This window comes from Pelmatolapia mariae, linkage group LG10_11, assembly GCF_036321145.2.
Source record: "Pelmatolapia mariae isolate MD_Pm_ZW linkage group LG10_11, Pm_UMD_F_2, whole genome shotgun sequence".
NCBI classification, from domain to species: Eukaryota; Metazoa; Chordata; class Actinopteri; order Cichliformes; family Cichlidae; genus Pelmatolapia; species Pelmatolapia mariae.
This window is the reverse complement of record NC_086236.1, coordinates 48356358-48365917: the sequence shown is the minus strand read 5'-3', so window position 1 is coordinate 48365917 and position 9560 is coordinate 48356358.

The window sequence follows — 9560 nt, the reverse complement described above, 5'->3', positions numbered from 1 at the left end:
TTAAATCAATCAAACAAACATGAAATTGAAAGGCAGACTTTCAGCTTTAATTCAAGGGGTTTAAGAAATGATTGCATTAACTGTTTCAGAGTAACAGTCATTTTTATATGTAGTCCCCCATTTTCAGATGCTTAAAAGTAAATGGACAAACTAATATGTGTGGATAACAAGGGTGTTGACATGTTTTAATGTTTTAAGCATGTTCTCTAGTTGTAGTAGACAGTGGTTTAAGGAGGTACAAAAAACTACAAATACCTGGACAGGATTCATAATGCATAATATTATATATAATAATATAATATCCATAACAATGCTGTCATTAAAACCTGTCCTAAGTCGGAGTCAGTCTGCCATCGTCTGCGATTGAATGGGATCAAGTTGGGAGTTACATGCAATCGGTTTCTCATAACACACCAATTAATTGTGATAAATAGTCAGGACTACATAGACAGAAATTCACAGTTAATATTTACGTTTGTGCTCAGCAATTCCTGTTCCATATGAAAATAACCAGCTGGCAGTCAGTTGAGTCGAGTCCACTCAAAGTGTTGAGACTGATTCAGACTGCTGCAAACATGTTTATGGCAACATTATAAATGGGAATGTTTTAAATTAGATTAAATTATTTGCAAACCTTTGAGAATCTCTGAGAGTAATTGCAGTCTCTCCGAGTCAGTCTGTTTGCAGAAAGGTGCCTCCTATCAGGTGACCTGTGCAATCACCAGGCAGGCACTGTTTTATTAATTAATTTATTTATTTATTTTAGTATATACAAGGTGGTTGCTGTCCTACCTTTACTCGTGTAACTAAACCATTAGCTTACTCCGAATTAGCAGGTAGCTTTGTCAAGCTAAGTGTGTCCAGTTTTGGATTGTTTTTCAGTTGAGGTCATTTAATAAGTTTGCTCAACTAACATTATCTCAGGATGGTAGTCCATGAGAGAGGCCATTTTATTACTGGTATTTTAATTTCTTTAATAAAATACTGATATTTGGTGTCCCTGTATGGACGCAATATCACTCTGCAAAATAACATGGACTTCACGCTGTGTTGACTTTTTTCCCCCTCCTATCCTTATCTTCCATTGTGTTTTAGTGTGACTGAGCTGGTCAGTGCATTCATTGCTTTTAAGAGGCAAAAGTACAAGAATTGTTCCACTGTATCACATATAAGATGACTGCGATAAATACATCCAAACACACATCTTCATCACTGATTGTATTTGGTTAATAACAGCAAGTGTAAAGATGGGTTTACTATGAGATTACAGACGTGTTAAGTGGAAATTTTAAATCATTTACATCAGCTGTCTGGAAAGCTTTATGTGTGGATTCCTAGGACTTGAGTTAGCAAGTCTTTAGATAAAACTTGTGACACCCCAAAAAGATTTTGTCAATTTACGCAGAGATAAGAACTATTCAATCTTAGCCCTGACAGTCTGGAAAAAGACAAACAGCTGATTTGTCAGTGCAGTCTGTTAATCGGTTACCATTGACTGGGCTTGAAAATGCAACAACATGGACATTACAACACAGACCACAAATATTCAACAGCTGCTTTAAGAAACCAGAGCTGCACCACCCAAACCTTTTAGTAATGCTAAAAACGTCTTCCTTCAAGACTGAGTCAAGGCCAGCTCAGTGGCCTAACCCTTTCTTTGTTCCAACTTGACCTTAACAACTCTTAGATAATAGGCAACAACAGAAAAACCACGTATACCACGCGCCAAGAGAACAACAGAAATGTGTCGATTCGAGTGAATCCCGATAGCATTACACTTCACACATGTGACTTTTAATGCATGGGAACTCTCACAGGAGACACCACAATATGTTTATTGTTTTCTGGCACATGTGGTGTAACCTCACAGTGTTCCAAGGTGAGTAAGCTCTTTCCTGACATCCAGCTGAGAACAAGCCTCCTTTAATGTTCGACTACTTGGAAAAGAAAAGCAGTGCTTTAATCCAACGCCAACTGACAACAACTGATTCTTACTACATTCAAATACACACACACACACACACACACACACACTTCTAACAACCTATCACCTTTTGATCGAGACAACTGTGACTCAAAATAAGCTACGCTGAACAACCAAGTTGGCGAAACAAGACATCCAACTGCACTATTTGCTAAGTATCAGCAAACTGACGGAGATTTAATACTGCAGTTTGCAAGTACTGTGAGAGTTAGAATTGGGATACACAACACAACCTATTAGCCATACCATTAGCATGTCTGCTGTTAAGCACACCACAGTCAATACATCAATTCACAATACATGCTTTTGCAGCACTTTTTAGCAGCTGAGTGTTCACTTTTGTCCTAGCTAGAGGGGATTTCCTTACTTTTAGCAGCAGACCACGTAAAGCACTTAGACTTGGAGCTGTGCAGTTTTCAGTGTTTTGCTATGTGCAGCATGTGTGTGTTCTGGATAATGGAATATACAAAGATATCCTGACAGACATTTGGTGGTCATCAGTCTAGTAGCAGGAGAGAGTACAAAACAAGCTGTGATCATGAATTAGAGCGTAAACGCAGGAAACACTGTGTCCACCATAAACTACTTCCTATCAGTGTTTTTTGACTCAGGGGACTAATTGAGCTGAACTTAAATCAGCTCTAAGACATATTTTAAAACCTCTTTTTTGGCTATGCTCACAAACATGTAAGAGCCTCAGTGGCGAATGGGTGACGTGCCCTGAACCAGACATAAATGTGTAAAAACTGGTACCATAACATCTCTCAGGACTGCAGGCCAACATGTTAAATCCCTGAATAAATAATAATGACGCGAAGGTGACAGAAATCAGGCAGCCATTGGTTTTGACTAAAAACCAAAACACCCACATAATCGTGTTATTACACAACAACATAAATGCATAAAGGGATCAAGCACTGGTGAATACAAAGGGTAATGCTAATTCTTAAGCCGTGTTTAACTGGTCAGAAGCTTACCTAACAGTTTCAGTCAAGTCTCAGATGCGTCTTTAATTCCCTCTTGCTTACCCCTTACTCTTTTTCCTGCAAATGAGATTATGTGAAATCTTTCATTTTTCCCTAGCATCATCTTCTCTAGGTTTCAGATATCAGCAATGTCAAATATTAGGTGCAAACAAAAATGTACTTAAGTGTATGCTGCTATATTTACATGTGAAGCACATGGTGCCAAGTGTAGGCAAACAAAACATTACCTCATAAGTCAAAAACTGCTTTTTGGGATTAAAGCAGCATTTTGTGTGAGTATGTGTGTCTCAGTGAAACAATGAACAAAATGTTTGAGTGGCGCTGTAAATGAAGGTCAGTCCAGGATTCAGGACTTCCTGTCAGCCACTGTTTGACCATGGGATCAATCAATACCCTGTTATCCTAGGCCTGACTAGAGATGCAATCAAAAGGTGTGATTGCTCTTAAATACAGACTAGATTTTAAAAAAAAAGGAAAAAAAAGAACAACTATGTTACGACCCCCTCTGCTAGGCGTCAGGGGAGGAGTAATATACACACGCCCCGAACACGAAACTGAGTAAAGAAAGGTTTTAATTTCAAACTTTGAACAGAAAACCGACAGGGCTGTTCAACAGACCCCTGGGCAAACAATTACTATATAAAGACAAAAGAAAAGACAAGAGTAAAAGCTAAAGGTTAACGAAGGCAAGCTGGCGGCACACAAAATAAAAGCTAAGAGTAAACTAAGGCGAGCCAGCGTCACAATATTCCACTCACTGCCAGCTAGCAGCTCCAAGCTCTAATCAGGCTAAGTTCAAACATGCACCAAGGTTTGACAAAGTTCAGCAATATGAACAAGTTCAACAAAGACTGACGAGGGAGGCACGAAGGGCAAACTGCAGGTTCAGTCCTAAGCAGCAGCCACTGAGTGAAGGACCTCCAGCCTTTTGTATTCCCCGGTAAATGCAGGCAGCCGTGTCATTGGTCCGTCGTGTTCAAGGCTCCTGCAGCAGCCAATGGTGTGAGTGGTCTGGCACACTCTGATCTGCATGTAGTTGAGGCGGGCATAGGTCCGGGGCCAGACAATCCCCCGTGAGTCCTGGAACACTGTGAGTGTTCTAAGGGACACTGGAGGTTCTCAAACTGTCATCCTCTCAAGTGTTTTACCTTTTTCTGCTGACAGTGAATGTGGTTTTAATTCTGTTCTACGGGGGATAGAAATGGGTTACGCTCCCAGACCTGTTCACAGAGTTTTTATAAAATCAAAACTTGTAACAGGGTTTTTCTCTGTTGCTGTTTGCCCGGCCTTGCCAATAGAGGGTGTGGCCATGTTGTTGGGCAATGATATTGCAGGAGGGTTAGTGCTCCCTGGTCTGGAGGTTTTAGACAACCCCCTAAATCAGAAAACCTCTTATGTTTCCATGCACCCTGGGCTGTATCCAGCCTGTGCGATTACTCGAGCACAAGCTCGTAAAGATACTGATGTTGACCTCTCTGATTCGGTGTTGATGTCCTCATTTTCAGAGGAGAATGATGTACTGACTAACAGAAACAATGTTCTGTCACCCCCAGACTCAGTGAACCCTGAAGAGCCTGATCCATTTCCTAAGGTCTCTTCGTTGCCCTTGACTAGAGATCAGCTGTCAGCAGCTCAATTAGCTGATGAAACACTGCAGAGCTGTTTCAAACATACGGTAAGTGCTGAGCAAGTCAATAAAGAGCAACAAGCCTATTTTGTAGAACATGATGTTCTAATGCGTCAGTGGTCTCCACCAGGTGCAGAAGGTGCAGAATGGAGTAAAGTCAAGCAGATTGTCGTGCCCTCTGTGTACCGGCAGAAAATCCTGTCTCTTGCCCATGAAAGCCAGTGGTCAGGACACTTGGGCATCACAAAAACATACCAGCTACTATTAAAACATTTCTTTTGGCCTGGTATGAAGCGTGATGTTTCTAAATTTTGCCGCAGTTGCCATGCATGTCAGATTGCAGGTAAACCTAACCAGGTCATACCCCCAGCTCCGTTGTGTCCCATTCCTGTAGTGGATCAGCCATTTGACTATGTCATAGTAGACTGTGTGGGTCCACTACCTAGAACAAAATCAGGAAAGCAATACCTTCTCACGATCATGTGTGCAGCTACCCGTTTCCCCGAGGCTGTCCCATTACATAAGGTTACAGCAAAATCAGTTGTTAAGGCGTTGACAACATTCTTTTCAGTGTTTGGCCTGCCAAAGGTCATACAGACTGACCAGGGCTCAAACTTTCAGTCTAGGTTATTCAAACAAGTGGCTAGCACTCTAGGTGTCAAGCATGTCGTGTCCTCTGCTTATCATCCTGAATCGCAAGGTGCGTTAGAGCGGTGGCATCAGACCTTAAAGGCGATGCTACGCAAATACTGCCTGAAGTCTGAAAAGAGCTGGGATGAGGGTGTTCCATTTGTGTTATTTGCTGCCCGTGACGCTGTTCAGGAGTCACTTGGTTTTAGTCCTTCTGAGCTGGTATTTGGCCATAGGCCACGCGGACCCCTCAAAGCTCTGAAAGAGGCGTTTTTGAGCCCACATGGGGTTTCCAAAGTAAATGTAAGCAGGTATGTAAAACACTTCCGTGAGCGTTTGAACCAAGCCAACGCTCTGGCTAAACAGCACCTTGCCGTTTCACAGGGAAAGATGAAATGCCATTATGATAAGGCTTCTGTTAAAAGAACCTTTCAGGTGGGTGACCAGGTTCTTGTGCTCTTGCCTGTTCCAGGCTCAGCCTTGTCTGCTAGGTATAGCGGCCCCTTTAAAGTCTGTGAAAAGAGAGGGGAGACTGACTATGTAATTTGCACTCCCGACCGCAGACGCAAATCACGCGTCTGCCACATAAACATGTTGAAATTATACCATCCTCGGTCAACACCAGAGCCTGCTGGGTTCTGTGCTCCTATTGTAGCCTCAAGCCACCTAGAGGAAGGAGGGGTGGACGAGGTTGATGGTTTAAAACTAAGTTATCCCACCTGTTCTAGACCCCGTCTGTCTAACTCAGAAATGCTGAAAGCGTTGCCGAGTCTGCTCGAGCATCTGTCTTTAGAGCAGCAAGAAGACATAACGGTCTTGATTAATGAATACACCTGTTTATTCAGGGATGTACCAACTCGCACTACAGTGCTAGAGCATGATATTGATGTCCAGGGAGCTAAACCTATTAAGCAGCATCCTTATCGAGCCAGCCCCCATAAGCGCTTGCTCATGAAACAGGAGGCTGACTATCTGCTGCAACATGGCTTAGCGAAGCCCAGTCAAAGCCCCTGGAGCTCGCCTTGTATAGTGGAATCTAAGCCAGATGGCTCGCCCCGTTTTATTACAGACTTCCGGAAGGTGAACTCTGTGACTGTGGCTGACTCACATCCTCTCCCAAGAATTGAGGATTGTGTGGACAGTATTGGGACTGCTCAGTATGTCACCAAGTTAGATCTTCTTAAAGGTTACTGGCAGGTCCCTTTAACTGAACGTGCCTCTAACGTCTCTGCCTTTGTTACACCTGATGATTTTCTACAATACACAGTCATGGCGTTCGGCATGTGTAACGCTCCTGCCACCTTCCAGAGGCTGGTAAATAAAGTCCTCCGTGGCCTGTCCAACTGCAGTGCCTACCTAGATGATCTAGTGATTTACACTGAAACGTGGCAAGATCATTTGGAGACTTTATGCCAGGTATTTCACCGTTTGGCTCAAGCTACGTTAACTCTCAACTTAGCTAAGTGTGAGTTTGCCAAAGCTACAGTGACGTACTTAGGCAGGGAGGTGGGACGTGGACAGGTCCGACCCATTGATGCCAAAGTGGCAGTGATTAAAGAGTTTCCCACACCTACCACCAGGCGTGAGTTGCGTAGGTTTCTAGGGATGGTGGGCTACTACAGAAACTTTTGTAAAAATTTCTCCTCTGTAGTCAAGCCATTGACTGACCTACTCAGCCCAAAGGTTGAGTTTATATGGTCAAGTGAGTGTCAAGATGCTTTTGAGAGTGCGAAAGCCCTCCTCTGCCACACTCCTGTGTTAGCTGCACCTGATTTGACGCGACCGTTCAAACTTGAGGTTGATGCCAGTGCTGTCGGGGCTGGGGCAGTGCTGTTGCAAGAAGACTTGCAGGGTTTGGACCACCCCGTTTGTTACTTTTCCCGCAAGTTCAATAAAAATCAGTTAAACTACTTCACCATTGAAAAGGAGACCTTGGCTATGTTGTTGGCTCTTCAGCACTTTCACGTATACCTGGGGTCCAGCATGTTACCTCTTGTTGTGTACACCGACCACAACCCACTCGTGTTCCTTGCTCGCATGTTTAATCATAACCAGCGCCTTATGCGCTGGGCGCTGTTGTTGCAGGAATACAACTTGAGTATTCACCACAAAAAGGGGTCTGAAAATGTTTTAGCTGATGGTCTGTCCCGATTGTAAACATGTGTTGCTGTGTTTGTTCTTTGTTTTTGTTCACACTCTGTAATGTCTGCTTCTGCCCAACATAGTTGGTATTTTAAGGGGAGGGGTGTTACGGCCTCTGGCCTCAGGTGGCCCCGCCTTCCACTATGGAACTCACAGTGTTGGGATTGGCTGGCCCCGGACCTATGCCCACCTCAACTACATGCAGATCAGAGTGTGCCAGACCACTCACACCATTGGCTGCTGCAGGAGCCTTGAACACGACGGACCAATGACACGGCTGCCTGCATTTACCGGGGAATACAAAAGGCTGGAGGTCCTTCACTCAGTGGCTGCTGCTTAGGACTGAACCTGCAGTTTGCCCTTCGTGCCTCCCTCGTCAATCTTTGTTGAACTTGTTCATATTGCTGAACTTTGTCAAACCTTGGTGCATGTTTGAACTTAGCCTGATTAGAGCTTGGAGCTGCTAGCTGGCAGTGAGTGGAATATTGTGACGCTGGCTCGCCTTAGTTTACTCTTAGCTTTTATTTTGTGTGCCGCCAGCTTGCCTTCGTTAACCTTTAGCTTTTACTCTTGTCTTTTCTTTTGTCTTTATATAGCAATTGTTTGCCCAGGGGTCTGTTGAACAGCCCTGTCGGTTTTCTGTTCAAAGTTTGAAATTAAAACCTTTCTTTACTCAGTTTCGTGTTCGGGGCGTGTGTATGTTACTCCTCCCCTGACGCCTAGCAGAGGGGGTCGTAACATAAGTGGGGGCTCGTCCGGGATCCCTCATAGGGGGTCTTTGTTCCTGGGAGGGGGGTTAAAAAAAAACAAAAAAAAAACGGGGTGTTTGTTTTAGAGGAACTCTATCACTTTAGGCGCTATGTCGGCTGCGTTTTGTTTACAGCACTTTATAGATGCCCCATCTCTTGAGGTTATTAATAGCTGTCGCAAAAATGATTTGCTGCAAATTGTGGATCACTTTCAGCTGCAGGTTTCAAAAACCCTTCGTAAGTGTGACTTAAAAGCTTTAGTGGTGGACAAATTGGTGGGAGCTGGTGTGCTTACAGCGCCTGTTTTGCCCGTGGTCTCTGGTGTGCCAAGCCAAGCTGCCGTAGTTGAAGAGGGCCAAAATGGTTCTTGTGGGGATGGTGAGGGGGATGAGCGGGGAAAAACGCTGCGCACGCTTCCTCGCTATGATCCACTCTCCTCTGGGAGTTCAGAGGGCAGGGAAGGAGCTCGGCTGAAGGTGCGGCTGGCACGTCTCCAATTGGAGGCTGAGGAGAAGGCCCAGAACAGGCGGGCTCAGTTAGAGCTTGAAATAAGAAGGCTGGAGATAGAGGCAGACAAAGCCATTAAGCTGCGAAAGCTTGAGCTGGAGTCGCAGTCTCAAGCCTCGTCTGTCTCTGCTGACAATTCCGGTCCCACCTCCTCGTCCGCTTCTGTTTTTAAAATCGATAAGTGCATTTCTTTAGTGCCCACTTTTAGAGAAACTGAGGTTGATACATACTTTGCAGCATTTGAACGTATCGCTGGGGCATTGCAGTGGCCTAGTGATATTTGGCCTCTTTTGTTACAGTGCAAACTGTCCGGCAAAGCCCAAGAGGTGGTGGCTGCGCTTTCTTTGAAGGACAGTTTAGACTACTCGTGTGTTAAAACAGCTGTTTTGCAGGCATATGAGTTGGTCCCCGAAGCCTATAGGCAGAGGTTTCGCCAGCAAAAGAAATTGCCAACCCAAACTTATGTGGAGTTTGCTAGAGAAAAGGGGATTCTCTTTGATAAGTGGTGTGTTGCTTCAAAAGCGAGTGACTATGACGCTCTGCGCGAATTAGTTTTGTTAGAGGATTTTAAGAAATGCATTCCTGAGCGTATTGTGCTATATTTAAATGAACAGAAAGTGACGTCACTCGCATCTGCTGCTGTTCTTGCTGATGAGTTCGTGCTCACTCATAAAGCCTCATTTACTGGCAGTGAGAAGCCACGGGTTAGCACTGTGCAACAGCCCCACACGGCTAAAGTGTCTGGGACCAGGGAAAACCGTGAATGTTTTTACTGTCACAAAACTGGACATGTGATTGCTGACTGTTTAGCCTTAAAACGCAAAACATCGAATGCTCAGCAACCCAAAGGGGTGGGTTTTGTAAAAGCTGAGGCCCGTAATGAGGTCCATGGTTGTGGTGGTAAGGTGCCGGACCCCTGTTTCGAACCATTCATT